Source organism: Chlorocebus sabaeus, chromosome 4 (assembly GCF_047675955.1).
Source record: "Chlorocebus sabaeus isolate Y175 chromosome 4, mChlSab1.0.hap1, whole genome shotgun sequence".
Lineage (NCBI taxonomy): Eukaryota > Metazoa > Chordata > Mammalia > Primates > Cercopithecidae > Chlorocebus > Chlorocebus sabaeus.
In genome coordinates, this window is record NC_132907.1 from 78,075,567 (window position 1) to 78,092,345 (window position 16,779).

Here is a 16,779-nt window from a genome sequence, read left to right on the forward strand (position 1 = left end):
TTCTAGGTTACATCTCAGAAGATTCTAGCAGCAATCAGACAGACAGTAAGTATTTTCAAGTAGAATTGAGCCTCAAAACAGTTGATCTTTGAAACAATTCTGCATCTTCTATGAGAAAGAGCATAGCACTACAGATATAAAAAGAGTCTACATTTAAAAATATTTATATTGGAAAACAGGAAAATTGGGAGAAACGTTTGCTTTCATGCTCAATAAAATTCAAGAGTAAGTGAATTCTATGAAATTACAGATTAATGATGTGGTGAAGATTACACGAATAGGCATACATCTGAGGGGTAAGTAAGAAATAAAATGATAACTAGATGAAATAAGAAAGATTAAAAACCATATGAAGATAAAGGTACAGAGGTCAGGTAGCCATTGAAAGATCAGTCGATACTGCAAAAAACTAAAACATTAGGTGAAAGACTATCACAAATGTCTTCAAATGCACAAGAAAAGAGCAGAAATATGATAAGGATGAGAAAAAGAAAATGAAAACAGAGAACAGGGTGCAGAGACGGAGAGCTGCTGATCTTTAAAAAGATACTAGGTGGAAAAATGGAGTTAACACAATAATGAGAATATTATAACATTGAAATTTCTTAGCTGCAAGCTACAGAAAACAACTCTGGCTAATTTAACCAGAAAAGGAATGTACTTGAAACCATTGGTTAGCTCACAGTGTCTCCAAGAAGATCCCAGAATCATGTGTGGAGTCTAGGTTAGCAAGATCCAGGCAGATAATCGGGCAGAGATATTCAGTTAGGACCACAGGAACAACGAATGCAGAATCTGGAACATCTCCACTACATTCTGGGGCTTGGATGTGGCTGCACCATGCTTCCTTCATCAGTGGCTTTCATTGCGGTCTGCAGTGGTATCTTCAAGTGGGCAAGTGTAGATTACATGACTGCATCCCAGCTGCTAGGCAGGCAATGAAAGGGTGCACCTGTCATTTCCATTTTCTCTAGAGGAACAAGAGCTCTTCCTGGTTCAAAGGGGAAGTCGTCTGTCATAGAAAAAGCCTCGAGTGTGGGCTAGACCTGAGGACTCATTTCTAACAAACTGAATGCAGTAAAAGGGATGGGGCACCATTTCCAAGGTGAGGTCACTGAAGACTGGCTCCTTCCTGCCGCACTGTCTCTCTGGCTGTTCTTGCTTGCTGGGTGTATGAAGCGAGTTGCCGTGCTGATGAAGCATGTGGCAAGGAACTGAAGGCAGCCTCAGGCCAATACCCAGGGAGGAGCTGCGGCCCTCAGCCCAGGATTCTGAGGAAAAACTGAATCCTGTCAGCAACCACAAGAGTGAACTTGGAAGTAGTAAATCCATTCCCATTGGAGCCCTGAGGTGACTACAATCCCGACTATCACCTTTAACTGCAGCCTGAGAGACCCTGAGCCAGAGTTTCCCTGCTGAGCTGTGTCTAGATTCCTAACTCACAAAAACAGTGTGATAAAAGATACTGTTTTATTCCACTAAGTTTTAGGGAATTTTCTAAGCAGCAATAGAAAACTATTTTTTTTTTTTAAAGCCAACATAGTTCAATGATTCTTAGGTCAAGATTTAAGCTAAACTAAAAGTATTGATTATTTAGCAAAAAAAAAAAAAAAAAAAATCAATGAAAAAACTCATATATTAAAACCTAGAGGTGAGCTTTCACTTTTGATCTCAATGGAGTACTTTATAATTGATCAATGCCTCAACGTGAACAACCAGAAAAGTTGCATACACTGGAAAATCCAGAAACTTCTGAGGCAGCTTACACTTGAGGGGCTAAGTTCTTAGAGAGAAATAAGCTTACTGAGCTGGATTTCTGCTAGGCTGGGAATTGAGGGGATGACATCCAGAGCAAAGGAAGACGATGGAAGCTGGTAGGTAAAATATTCCCCTTCCTTTCCCTCCCTTCTCTCTTTGCCATGTACACCCACTCTGTTACAAGACCACACTTAAAAGTACAGTTCATACAGCTCCTCAGAGTGGGTCCCATGCACTGAGCAAACCTGATAGAGGCAGCTATCCCCATAGCCCATGCCCACACGTGGTGAGTGAGGCTCTGCCTTCTCCTCTCTCCCATCTCCTCTGCCTCCCTCACTCCCCCTGTGCCTCATTCCTGCTCCCTGGGCTGGTAATTCCTAATAAACAAATAGCTCAGAAGCCCTCTGCCTGAGGCTTTTCTCAGTATTAAACTAAATTCAAAATAAATGAACAGAAACTAAAACATTTTTAAGAGCCCAGCAATAGCTAATTGGGAAACATAATGAAAAAGTGCCCCATAAGTTTTACCATGTTGCGTTTTCATTATCAGTTCAAAATATTTTCTAATTTCCATTGTGATTTCTCCGTCTGAAGGATGCGTTAATACAGGTGAGATGCTTAAAAGGTAAATAGTGAGTACTATGTAAGTGCTAGCTTTTGTTATGGAAAAGCACAAAAATAAATATGCACACACACGCACACACACATACTTCTGTATCTCCACACTCATACACATACGGTATCGCAAGTAAAGGACAACTTTTAAAATATTAAGGTTTAACAATACACGACACAAAATAGTAACAGCTGGCATTTATGGAGTATCCTATACATGTCCTCTGTATGACAATTCTAGGGACTATGTACTACTGTCTACATTTTACAAATGAAGAAACTCAGGCACATTAATTTGTCCAGATCACACATTTGGAAAGTGATGGAGCCTCATTTTGGACCTAGGCAATCTTACTACATTAAGAGCTTTTAAATTCTGGTCAGTTTAAATAATGAAAAGCATGGTCATCACTTTCTTTTTTCAAGTCCTATTTAAATAAAATAAGAACTATCTAAGTAAATCTACAAGACACTGGAAGTCAGTGGGGTGCCAGTGGTGTAATAAAACAGCGATTCTGGAACATAGAAAGCAGTTGGATTGATAGCAAATGCTAACAGAGCTGAGAACCTACAACCTCACCACATTGTAACTTCAGCTCCAAGAAAACGGTTTCTTCCTGAGAAATTCTGGAACCAGTGGCACTGGGAGAAAGCATGGACTATGGGGCCTGCCAGGTACTGAAGAGGAAATGGCTGAGGAAGAACTGTTTTTTCTCCAACCTCACCCTTAGAGAAAGCTGACTCTAGAGTTAATTTCCAGGCTGTTGGTGAAAAGTGCCAGTTCTGACCCAGGAGGCCCTGAGAATGGGTCCTGGGCTGGAGATGCAAAGCTCCTGAAGATCCCATGATGCAAGGCTCACAAGTTCCCAGATGCCAGGCTCTGCCCTCTTCCCTCTCCCACACCCATCCAGTACAGCTACCAAAGCCTGGCCCTGCATGATCTGTGTGCAGGTAGCTCTTCTTCCCTGGGCTGCAAAGCAGTGTTGCCAAAGCTATCCATCCACATCTTCATCTCAGAGGGTGAACAGACAGCTAAGAACACCAAATATTTGAGTAACAGTATGTATTATTCTGTTCTCACACTGCTGTAAAGAATTACCTGAGACTGGGTAATTTCTGAAGAAAGAGGTTTAATTGAGTCACATTTCCACATGACTGGGGAAGTCTCAGGAAACTTACAATCATGGCAGAAGGTGAAGGGGAAGCAAAGCACGTCCTTACCGGTGGCAGGAGAGAGAGATAGGGAAGGAAGCCACACACTTTTCACCCATCAGATCTCATGAGAACTCACTCACTATCAGAAGAACAGCATGGGGGAAACTGCCCCCAAGATCCATTCACCTCCCTCCAGAACCCTCCCTCAACATGTGGGGATTACATTTAGATTGCAATTCAAGATGAGATTTGGGTGGGGACACATAGCCAAACTATATCAGAGTGACAACATGGAAAGAAAAAGTTAACTAAACAAACAAAAGCCATCCCAACCCAAATTCCTTCAGGCAATAGAATTAGCTTAATAATAATAATACAATTTATATTAAATGATATGTTATACATAAATATATTTATATCATATTATTGTTATTTTCATTTAGTTACTATTAATAAAATGCACATATAAACATATATATTCCACATATAATTATATAACTGATAATTAATATTATTTTAAATTAATAATATATAATATGTTAAATAAAATCTAAAATATAGATATAATAGTACCGATAAAATGAGCTGAATAATAAGAATTAGTCTGTTCAGTGAGATTCAATCTATAGCTAAATGAATAGAAATCCAACAGACTTATGGGGAGATTTTAATAGCTAACTTAAATATCAGCATGTCAAAACAGTATTTTTTAATGATTCAAAAATTTCCAAGAATGAAATGTTTAAGAAAATACCAGGTTGTCTAAAAAATCTTTCATATTTTGAAATATAGAAACTATGCTGGTTACGTTCTCCATGTATATTTACATTTTAAAGAACAAACAAGCAAGAAAATGTAGGGTATTTTTTAAACATTTCATCCTTGGAAATTTTTGAATCATTAAAAAATACTGTTTGAGTGAAAGAAAAAAACATAAAATTACATTCTAGTTAGAATTCAATGAAAATACTCATTGAGGTGTATCCAAAGTAGTACTCCAGAAATGATTTACACTTTAAAAAAATAGAACTAAATATATGTAAATTAAAATAAGAGCAATTAAATCAAAACTTCAATCTTTGAAAAGTGGCAAGTAAGATAACACAAATAAAAAACATCAGGCTTGAGAAGAATATTTTAATAAATATTTTACTTTATTTTTTAATTTCTGACTTTTATTTTAAGTTCAGGGGTACATATGTAGTAAGTGCAGGTTTGTTACATAGGTAAACATGTGCTATGGTGGTTTGCTGCACAGCTCATTCCATTACCCAGGTATTAAGCCCACATCCATTAGCTATTCTTCCTTATCCTCTCTGTTCTCCAACCCCTCACCCTCAGACAGGACCCAGTGTGTGCTGTTTCCCCCAAGGTATCCATGTGTTCTCATCATTTAGCTTCCACATATAAGTGAGAACATGCAGTATTTGGCTTTCTGTTCCTGCCTTAGTTTGCTAAGTTATCCATGGATGGCCTCCAGCTCCATCTATGTCCCTGCAAAGGACACAATCTCATCCCCTTTTAAGGCTATACATAGTATTCCATGTTGTATATATATCACATTTTCTTTATCCCAGTCTACAATTGATGGACATTTAAGTTGATTGCATGTCTTTGCTATTGTAAATAGTGCTGCACTGAACATATGCATGCATATGTTTTTGTACTTGAACGATTTATATTCCTTTGGATATATGCCAAGTAATGGGATTGGTGGGTTGAATGGCATTTCTGCCTCTAGGTCTTTGAGGAATTGCCATACTGTCATCCACAACGGTTGAACAAATTTACACTTCCACCAATGGAGTAGAAGCGTTCCTTTTTCTCTACAACCTTGCCAGTATCTGTTGCTTTTTGACTTTTTAGTAACAGTCATGCTGCCTGGTGTGAGATGGTATCTCATTGTGGTTTTGATTTCCATTTCTCTAATGTTCAGTGTTGTAGAGCTTTTTTCATATGTTTATTGGCCATATGTATGTCTTCTTTTGAGAAGTGTTTGTTCATGTTGTTTGCCCACTTTTTATTGGGGTTATTTTTTTTTTTCTTGTAAATTTATTTAAGTTCCTTATAGATGCTGGATACTAGACCTTTGTCAGATGCATAGATTTCAAAAATTTTCTCCCATTCTGTAGGTTGTCTGTTTACTCTGTTGATAGTTTCTTTTGCTGTGCAGAAGCTCTTTAGTTTAATTAAATCCCATTGTCAATTTTTGCTTTTGTTGCAATTACTTTTTGCATCTTCATCATAAAATCTTTGTCCATGCCTATGTCCTGAGTGATATTGCCTAGGTTTCCTTCCAGGGTTTTTACAGTTTTGGGTTTCATATTTAAGACTTTAATCCATCTTGAATTGATTTCTGTATATGGTGTAAGGAGGGGTCCAATTTCAATTTTCTGCATATGGCTTGCCTGTTCTCCCAGCCCCATTTACTACATAGTGAATATTTTCCCCATTGCTTGTTTTTGTCAGGTTTGTCTAAGATTAGATGGTTGTAGGTGTGCAGTCTTATTTTTGAGTCCTATATTCTATTCCATTGGTCTATGTGTCTGTTCTTCTACCAGTACCATGCTGTTTTGGTTATTGTAGCCCTGTTTTATAGTTTGAAGTCAGATAGCGTGATGCCTCCAGTTTTTTTCTTTTTGCTTAGGATTGCCTTGGCTATTCAGGCTCTTTTTTGCTTCATATGAATTTTAAATTAGTATTTTCTAATTCTGTGAAGAATGTCAATGGTAGTTTAATGGGAATAGCATTGAATCTATAAATTGCTTTGGGCAGGGTGGCCATTTTCACAGTATTGATTCTTCCTATTCATGAGCATGGAATGTTTTTCTATTTGTTTGTGTCATCTCTGACTTCTTTGAGCAGTGATTTGTAGTTCTCCCTGAAGAGCTCCTTCACTTCCCTTGTTAGCTGTATTCCTATGTATTTTATGCCTTTTGTGGTAATTATGACTGGGAGTCTATTTGTGATTTAGCTCTCCACTGGCCTGTTGTTGATGTATAGGAATACTAGCGACTTTTGCACATTGATTTTGTATCCTGAGACTTTGCCAAAGTCGCTTATCAGCTTAAGAAGCTTTTGGGCTAAGATGATGGAGTTTTCTAGATATAAGATGATCTCCTCTGCAAACAGATAGTTTGACTTCCTCTCTTCATATTGGAATACATTTTATTTTTTTCTCTTGCCTGATTATCCTGGCCAGAACTTCCAATGCTATGTTGAATAGGAGTGGTAAGAAAGGGCAGCCTTGTCTTGTGCTGGTTTTCAAGGGGAATGCTTCCAGCCTTTGCCTATTCAGTATGATATTGGCTGTGGGTTTGTCATATATAGCTCTTATTATTTTGAGGTATGTTCCTTCAAGCCTTCCTTATTGAGAGTTTTTAACATGAAGGGATGTTCAATATTATTGAAGGCCTTTCTGCATCTATTGAGATAGTCATGTGGTTTTTGTTTTTAGCTCTGTTTATATGATGAATCATGTTTATTGATTTGCATGTGTTGAACCAAACTTACATGTCAAGGATAAAGCCTATTTGATCGTGGTGGATAAGCTTTTTGCTGTACTGGTGGATTCAGTTTGACAGTATTTTGTTAAGGACTTTTGCATAGATGTTCACCAAAAATATTGGTCTGAAGTTTTCTTTCTTTGTTGTTGTATCTCTATCAGGTTTTAGTATTATGATGATGCTAGCCTCATAGAATGAGTTAGGGAGGAGTCCCTCCTCTTCAATTTTTTGGAATAGTTTCAGTAGGAATGATACTAGCTCCTCTTTGTACCTTTGGAAGAATTCAGCTGTGAATGCATCTGGTCCTGGGCTTTTTTTTGGTTAGTAGGCTATTTATTATTGCCTCAATTTAAGAACTCATTATTGGTCATTCAGGGATTCAGTTTCTTCCTGGTTCAGCCTTGGGAGAGTGTATGTATCCAGGAATTTATCCATTTCTTTTAGATCTTCTAGTTTTTGTGCATAGAGGTGTTTATAATATTCTCTGATGATTGGTTGTATTTCTGTGGGGTCAATGGTAATATCCCCCTATCATTTCTGATTGTGTTTATTTAAATCTTCCCTCTTTTCCTCTTTATTAGTCTAGCTAGTGTTCTATCTATTTTATTAATTTTTTCAAAAGTCCAACTCCTGGATTTATTGATTTTTGGAAGGGGTTTTCATGTCTCTATCTCCTTCAATTCAGCTCTGATATAAGTTATTTCTTGTCTTCTGCTAGCTTTGGGGTTTGTTTGATCTTGGTTCTCTAGTTCTTATATTTGTGATTTTAGGTTGCTGACTTTGTATCTTTCTAGCTTTTTGATATGGGCATTTAGTGCCATAAATTTTCTTTTTATCAGTTGTATCCCAGAGACTCTGGTACCTTGTATGTTTCTTCTCATTGGTTTCAAAGAACTTAATGATTTCTGCCTTAATTTCATTATGTACCCAAAAGTCTGTCAGGAGCAGGTTGTTCAATTTTCATGCAGTTGTATGGTTTTGGGTGAATTTCTTAATCTCGAGTTCTAATTTGAGTGTGCTCTGGTCCACCAGACTTTTTTTTTTATGATTTCAGTTCTTATACATTTGCTGAGGAGTGTTTTACTTTTGACTATGTGATCAGTTTTTGAGTAAGTGCCATGTGACAATGAGAATACTGTATATTCTGTTGTTTCTGGGTGAAGAGTTCTGTAGATATCTATCAGGTCCACTTGATCCAGAGCTGAGTCCAAGTCCTAAATGTTTTTTTAATTTTCTGTTTCAATGATCTGTCTAATATTTTCAATGGAGTGTTAAAATTTCCCACTATTACTGTGTAGGAGTCTAGGCCTCTTTGAAGGTCACTAAGAATTTGCTTTATGAATCTGGGTGCTCCTGTGTTAGGTGCATATATATTCAGGATAGTTAGCTCTCCTTGTTGAATTGAACCCTTTACCATTAAGTAATGCCCTCGTTTGTCTTTTTTCATCTTTGTTAAACTCTGTTTTCTTAGAAACTAGAATTATGACCCTGGCTTTTTCCTGTTTTTCATTTGCTTGGTAAATTTTCCTCCATCCCTTTATTTGAGTTCATGTGTGTCTTTGCATGTGAGATGGGTGTCTTGAAGATAACATACTGAAGGGTCTCAGTTCTTTATCCAGCTTGCCACTCTGTGTCTTTTAATCGGGGCATTTAGCCTATTTATATTTAAAGTTAGCATTGTTGTGTGTGGATTTGATCCTATCATCATGATGCAAGTTGGTTATTTCACAGAGTTATGTGGTTGCTTCATAGTATCCCTGGTCTGTGTACCTCAGTGTGTTTTTGTAGTGGCTGGTATCAGTTTTTCCTTTCCATATTCACTTCCATTTCCTGAAGTGCTTCCCTCAGGAGTTCTTATAAGGCAGGTCTGACGGTAACAAATTCCCTCAGCACTTGCTTGTCTGAAAAGGATCTTATTTCTCTTTTGCTTTTGAAGCTTAGTTTGACGAGATGTGGAATTCTGGGTCAGAATTTCTTTTATTTAAGAATGTTTAATATTGACCCCCAATCTCTTCTGGCTTGTAGAGTTTCCACTGAGATGTCTGCTGTTAGTCTGATGGCCTTTCTTTTGCTGGTAACATGACCTTTCTTGCTGCCTATCCTTAACATTTTTTCTTTCATTTCAACCTTGGAGAATTTGATTATTATGTGTCTTGGGGATAATCTTCTCATGCAGTATCTTCCTGGGGTTCTCTGTATTTCCTGAATTTGAATGTTGGCCTGTCTAGCTAGGTTGGGAAAAATCTCCTGAATGATCTCCTGAAATACGTTTTCCAAATTGGTTCCATTTTTCCCATTTCTTTCAGGTACCCTAATCAGTTGTAGGTTTGATCTCTTTATAAAATACCATGTTTCTAGGAGGTTTTGTAATTCCTTTTCATTCTTTTTTCTCTATTCTTGTCTGCCTGTCTTATTTCAGAAAGACAGTCTTCAAGTTCTGTGATTCTTTCCTCTGCTTCATCTATTCTATTAGCACTTGTGATTGCATTGTGAAATTCTTGCAGTGTGTTTTACAGGTCTATTACGGCAGCTATGTTCCTCTCTATACTGGCTATTTTGGCTGTCAGCTTGGTATGGTTGGGCTGTGTCTCCACCAAAACCTCATGCTGAATTCCCACATGTTGTGGGAGGGACCACATGGGAGGTAATTGAATTGTGGGACTGGATATTTCCTGTGCTGTTCTCGTGATAGTGAATAAGCCTCAAGAGATCTGATGGTTTTCAAATGGGAGTTTCCCTGCATAAGCTCTCTCTTTGCCTGCCACCATCCATGTAAAATGTAACTTGCTCTTCCTTGCCTTCCACCAAGATTGTAAGGCCTCCCCAGCCATGTGGAACTGTAAGTCCATTAAACCTATCTTCTTCCCAGTCTCTGGTATGTCTTTATCAGCAGCATGAAAATGGATTAATACAGTAAATTGGTGCCACTAGAGTGGGATGTTGCTGAAAAGATACCTGCAAATGTGGAAGTGACTTTGGAACTGGGTAACAGGCAGAGGTTGGAGCAGTTTGGAGGGCTCAAAAGAAGACAGGAAAATATAAAAAGTTTGGAACTCCCTACAGACTTGTTGAATGGCTTTGACCAAAATGCTGATAATGATATGGACAACGAAATTCAGGCTGAGGTGGTCTCAGATGGAGATGAGGAACTTGCTGGGAACAGGAGCAAAGATGACTCTTGTTATGTTTTAGCAAAGAGACTGGCTGCGTTTTGCCCCTGCCATAGAGATTTGTGGAACTTTGAATTTGAAAGAGATGGTTTAGGGTATCTTGCAGAAGAAATTTCTAAGCAGCAAAGCATTCAAGAGGTGACTTGGGTGCTGTTAAAGGCATTCAATTTTGTAAGAGAAGCAGAGCATAAAAATTCAGAAAATTTGCAGACTGACAATGTGATAGAAAAGAAAATCCAATTTTCTGAGGAGAAATTCAAGTTGGTTGCAGAAATTTGCATAAGTAACAGGGAGCCGAATGTTAATCCCCAAGACAATGGGGAAGATGTCTCCAGGGCATGTCAGTTACCTTCACAGAAGCCACTTCCATCACAGGTCTGGAAGCCTAGGAGGAAAAAATGGTTTCATAGGCCAGGCCCAGGGTCCTCATGCTGTGTGTAGCCTAGGGACTTGGTTCCCTGAGTCCCAGCCACTCCAGTCATGGCTAAAAGGAGCCAAGGTACAGCTCTGGCTGTTGCTTGAGAGGGTGGAAGCCCCAAGCGTTGGCAGCTTCCACATGGTGTTGAGCCTGTGGGTGTACAGAAGTTAAGAATTAAGGTTTGGAAATCTCTGCCTAGATTTCAGAAGATGTATGGAAATGCCTGGATACCCAGAAAGAAGTTTGCTGCAGGGCTGGGGCCCTCCAAGAGAACCTCTGCCAGGGCAGTGCAGAAGGGACATGGAGGGCTGGAGCCCCCACACAAAGTCTCTACTGGGTCACAACCTAGTGAAGCTGTAAGAAGAGGGCCACTGTCCTCCAGACCCCAGAATGGTAGATCCACTGACATCTTGCACCATGCACCTGGAAAAGCCACAGACACTCAATGCCAGGCCATGAAAGCAGCCAGGAGGGGGACTATACCTTGCAAACCCATAGAGGTGGAGCCACCCAAGGCCATGGGATCCCACCTCTTGCATCAGCGTGACCTGGATGTGAGACATGGAGTCAAAGGAGATCATTTTGGAGCTTTAAGATTTGACTGCCCTGATGGATTTTGGACTTGCATGGGGCCTGTAGCTGTTTGTTTTGGCCAATTTTTCCCATTTGAAGTGGATGTATTTACCCAATGCCTGTACCCCCATTGTATCTAGGAAGTAACTAGCTTGGTTTTGATTTTACAGGCTCATGGGTGGAAGGAACTTGTCTTGTCTTGGATGAGACTTTGAACTGTTGAGTTTGGAGTTAATGCTGAAATGAGTTAAGACTTGGGGGACTGTTGGGAAGACATAGTTGATTTTGAAATGTGAAGGCATGAGATTTGGAGGGGCCAGGAGCAGAATGATATGGTTTGACTGTGTCCCCATCCAAATCTCATCTTGAATTCCCACTTGGTGTGGGAGGGGCCTTGTGGGAGGTAATTGAATTATGGGGGTGGTCTTTTCTGTGCTGTTCTCAGGATAGTGAATGAGTCTCATGAGATCTGATGGTTTTAACATGGGAGTTTCCCTGAACTCTCTTTGTCTGCCACCATCCATGTAAGATGTGATTTGCTCCTCCTTGCCTTCCACCATGATTGTGAGGTCTCCCCAGCCATGTGGAACTGTAAGTCCATTAAATTTCTTCTTCCCAGTCTCTGGTATGTCTATCAGTAGCATGAAAACAGACTAATACACAGTTCCTATGTTGTTTTATCACAATTCTTAGCTTCCTTGCATTGGGTTACACCATGCTCCTTTAGCTTAGCCGAGTTTGTTTTCTTCACATTCTGAAGCCTCCTTCTGTCATTTCAGCCATCTCTGTCTTATCTCAGTTTTCAACCCTTGCTGGAGAGGTGTTGGGGTCATTTGTAGGAAAGGGAGCACTCTGAGTTTTTGAGTTTTCAGCATTTTTGTGCTGATTCTTTCTCATCTTTGTGGGTTTATCTACCTTTGATCTGTGAAATTGCTGACCTTTGGATGGGGTTCTTGTGTTTTGTTTGTTTTTCAGTCTGGCCAGTCTTCCCTAGGGCTACTATGGTTTGCTGTGGGTAAACTCCACACCTTAGTTGCTTTGGTTTTCCAGTTACCTGGAAGCATCACCAGTGAAGGCTGTGAAACAGCAAAGATGGCAGCCTGCCCCTACCTCTTGCAGCTCTGTCCCAAGGGAGTACTGACCTGTTACTGGCCTGAACGCACCTGTAGGTGGCTGGAGACCCTAGTTGTGGGGCGTCTCACCCAGTCAGGAGGAATGGAATCAGAGTCCTTCTTTAAAAAGCAGTCTGGCTGCATTTTGGTAGAGCAGCTGTGTTCTATTGGAAATCCTTTCAGCCCCTGATCAGTTTGGGCTCTCCAAGGCCCATGGGCTGGACTACCTGAGATGCCCAAACAGCAAGGTGGCAGCCTGCCCCAGCCCCAGGGCACTCCGTCCAGGGAGAAATTAGGATCTGCCAAGTGAGGAGGAATTGATCGGGATCCCATTTAAAGAAGCAATCTGGCCACACCTTGACTGTGCCATGCTGTGCCATACTGGGAAACTGTGCCAAAACAGCTGTGCCATGCCTGGAAACTGCCCCTGTTCCAGTCAGCTTGGACCCTCCAAGGCCTGCAGTCTGGAATGGCTGAGCCACCCACATGCAAAGATGGTGGCCCATCCGTGCCCCTGGGCACTCTGTCCCAGGGAGATATCAGAACTCTGTCTGTAGAATACGGGTAATGGTGGCTGGAGGCCCTAGCTGGGAGGACCCACCCAGTAAGGAGGAATGGATGAGGGTCCATTTAAAGAAGCCATCTGGCCACACCTTGACAAAACAGCCATGCCATGCTGGGAAACCACATTTGCCCCAGTCTGCTTGGACTCTCCAAACCCCGTGAGCTGGAACAAGTGATTCGTCCAAACAACAAAGATGGTAGCCCGACCCTCCCCGACCTGTGCCCACACTCCATCCCAGGGAACAATCAGAGCTCTGTCCAAAGTATATGGGCATGTGGGGGTGGCTAGAGGCCCCTGCTGGGAGGTCTCACCCAGTGAGGAAGAATGGATAGGGATCCCACTTAAAGAAAACAGTCTGGCCAGGTTCTGACAAAGTCACTGTGCTGTGCTGGTGGGACCCTTCCTCATCTGAACCATTTGCACTTTCTAAAGCCTGCAGGCTGGAATGGCTAAGTTGTCCAAACAACAAAGATGGTGGCCCACCCCTCTGCCCAGGGGCTCTGTTCCATCTCAGGAAGGTTCCACCCTGTTGCTAGTGGCTGACTGGGATTCTAAGCCAATAGGCCTTATCTTATGAGGTGCCATGGAAGTGGGGCCCATAGACTGATGCTGCTTGGCCCCCTGGAGTTATCCCCCTTCCTAAGGATATGTACGGACCTCCCACCTTGCCTGAGTTGCAGTCACCTTTGTTAGGGCTCTCAGGGTTGAAGTATGTAAAGCTGCTGAGTCTCTGTGCATGCCTAAGCAGCTGCTCTGCTGAGACTCCACACAGCTCTATGTGTTGGACCCCAGGCCCTGGTGGCATGGGCTCACAGGAGAATCTCCTGATCAGACCATTGCAAACATCTGTGGGAGAGGCGTGGTTTCCCAGGGCCACACATTCACTTACCACTTCCCTTGGCTGTGGGTGGGGGACCCCTTGGCTCCATGTTGCTTCTGAGTGGGCCGCTGTCCCACCCTGCTTTTCTTCATTCTTCATGGGTGGAGTTGTTTTCCTGATCAGCCCCAATGCACGTACTTGGATATTTCAGTTGAAGATGCTCTATTTACTCACCTCTTTTATACCTCTCATGAGTGCCACACACCTCAACAGCTTCTAATCAGCCCTCTTGGCCTCCTAGTATAAATATTTTAAAAACAAGATGTACAACTTTTTAAAAAATAAATTTTATCGTGCATATTTGAGCTTTACAACGTGACGTCGTGTGATACATATAGATAGTAAAAGGGTTACTTTAGTAAAGCGAGTGACCATATCTATCATCTCACATAGTTACTTTGTGTGTGTGTGACAAAAGCACGAGCATGGTGGTGCTTGCCTGTAGTCCCAGCTACTTGGGAGGCTGAGGCAGGAGGATCGATTGAGCCTGGGAGGTAACGTCTTCAGTGAACCTTGATCATGCCACTGCAATCTAGCCTGAGCAACAGAGTGAGACCTTATCTCAAAAAAAGAAAAGCAAACAAAAATCCAACTTTCTAATGAAATACAAATAATCAGCATTAAATCAAGATGAGATAAAAACTGAAATCACTGAAATTACTTCACAAAGAGAGAGAGCAAAGCAATACTTACTATACAAGTAGCATTAAAGATTAGAATCCAACCTAGACAAAGCACCCTGAAAAAATGTAAATAGGCTATTCATAGAAAAGGGAAAAAAATAAGTAACAAACACATGGAAATGATGGGGTGCAGGAAGTGCTGCTCCAAATATAGCACCTTGGAAATTAAGAAAACAGCAGAGGCAGGAAGATAACTGCTATGGTCTGAATGTGTCCTCCCAAATTCACATGTTGAGATTTAATAGCCACTGTGATAGTATTAAGAGATGGGGCCTTTAGGAGGTGATTAAGTTGTGGGTGGAACTGGGGTTCTTATAAAAGGGCTTGAAGAAATGAGGTCACTCTCTTTTTCTCTTCTATCATGCATTCCCCTTCCATTTCTTCTGCCATGTGAGGGCACCTAGACAGGGCCATCTATGAGTTATAGGCCTTCACCAGACACTGAACCTGCTGGAGTCTTAACCTGGGACTTACCAGCCTCTGGAACTGTAAGAAAATACATTTCTGTTCTTTATAAATTACCTAGATATTTTGTTATAGCAGCACAAATAAACTAAGACAGTCACTCTCTGACTTTCTCCCACCTTTCTCCCCTGAAAGCTGGCCATAAAAGAATTCTCTGACCTTCTTCCACTGAAAATAAGTCATAAGACCCTGATTCTTGAGGGGGTTTTCTGCCCTATACTATAGGGAAGTGGAGAGGCCAAATAGAATCTGAACAAATAGGCCTTGCTAAGTTTCCCATTTATTTCCATTCGACTTCCAATCATACTTCTGCACAATTGTCCGGAAAAATATACTTCCCCTGGGTCTTTGGGCCTTCATTTCTGAAAGCTCTCATGTCACATAAAACTTTTATCAAATAAATTTGCTATGCTTTCCTCTTATTTATCTGTCTTTCGTTACAGAGGTTTCAGCCATGAGCCTCAAAATGGTTAGGAGAATATACAACTTTATCTCCCCTACAGAAAGTAGAAAGCCTTACTGGTCATCTGAACTGTGCAAATTAAAACAAGAAGACCCTATTTGAATGCTTTCCCTGCCCACATTAGATTTTCAAAAATTCAAAAGATTGACTATACCCTGTTCTGTTGAAAGTGGAAGAAAAAAAATTCTAGGTGAAAGACAAATTAATAAAAATGTTTGCAATGTAATTGACCAGCATCTATCACAATTTAAACCATATCACCCATCTTTTGCTTTAGATTTCTACTTCTAGAAACCTTTTGTATGAAAACAGCCACACTCAGATATATAAGTAGAAACATCCTGTAAGAAACAATGGACACAACCTAAATTATTTTGGATGTACCCAAATTAAGATACACTCATAATACAGACAACTTTGCAGCTTTAAAAAAGATGATACTCAGCTCAAAGAAGTGACTCATGTCTATAATCCCAGCACTTTGGGAAGCGAAGGCAGGAGAATCACTTGAGGCCAGAAGTTTGAGACTGCATGGAATTATGATCACATCACTGCATTCCAGCCTGCAGAATGAGACCCTTTCTCAAAAAACAAAAACCAAAACCAAAAAACAGGATGATACCCAAGGTATTTTGAAGACATCTTGATTCTACATTCCCTCTCACAAAATGCCCTGTGAAGCCATAGAAACTGCCCCTGCCACAGAGCAGGAGTTGCTACAGCCCAGGCCAAGACAAGGTGGGAGACAGAATCTGACATCGATGAATCAGTAGCAGAGTGGAAGGCACAGGACTCCACACAGTGAGCCCCGCTGGCAGCAGCAACGAAAGCAGATGAAGAATCAGCTGAGAAAGTGAAGCAAGATGGAGTGGTAGACCATGTCCAAACTAGGTCATTGAGCCGTTATAGAGGTTACTAAAATCACCATTAGGAAACCTAAAAATACCCTCTTTGTCATCCCAAGGCCAGATGTCTACAAGAGCCCAGCTGCAGATACCTCCATATTTTGGGGGAAGCCAAGAGCAAGGATCCATCTCAGCAAGTACAGCTACCAGATGCTGAGAAATTCGAAGGTCAGGGTGAAGCCAACTGTGGCACATTGAAAAGCACAGACTCCAACAGTGCAAGAGGAGATGAAGCGGTGGAGTGTCATGAAACAAATGCGGAAGTTAAGGGCATAGAATTCGTTATGTCACAAACAAAGGGGTGAAGAGCAAAGATGGTCCGAATCCTGAGGAACAATAGTAATGACATTGTAAACGCTATAATAGAATTAAAAAGGGAATCATCTGAAAAGGAGGACTCTCATTTATTTATTCATTTTGGTGTTTCAAAAGAGTAATTGCAGTTTGTTTTGAAATTTGACTGTTTCTATTTGTTAATACAGTTATAACTCCTTGGCAGTTTACTACTGCT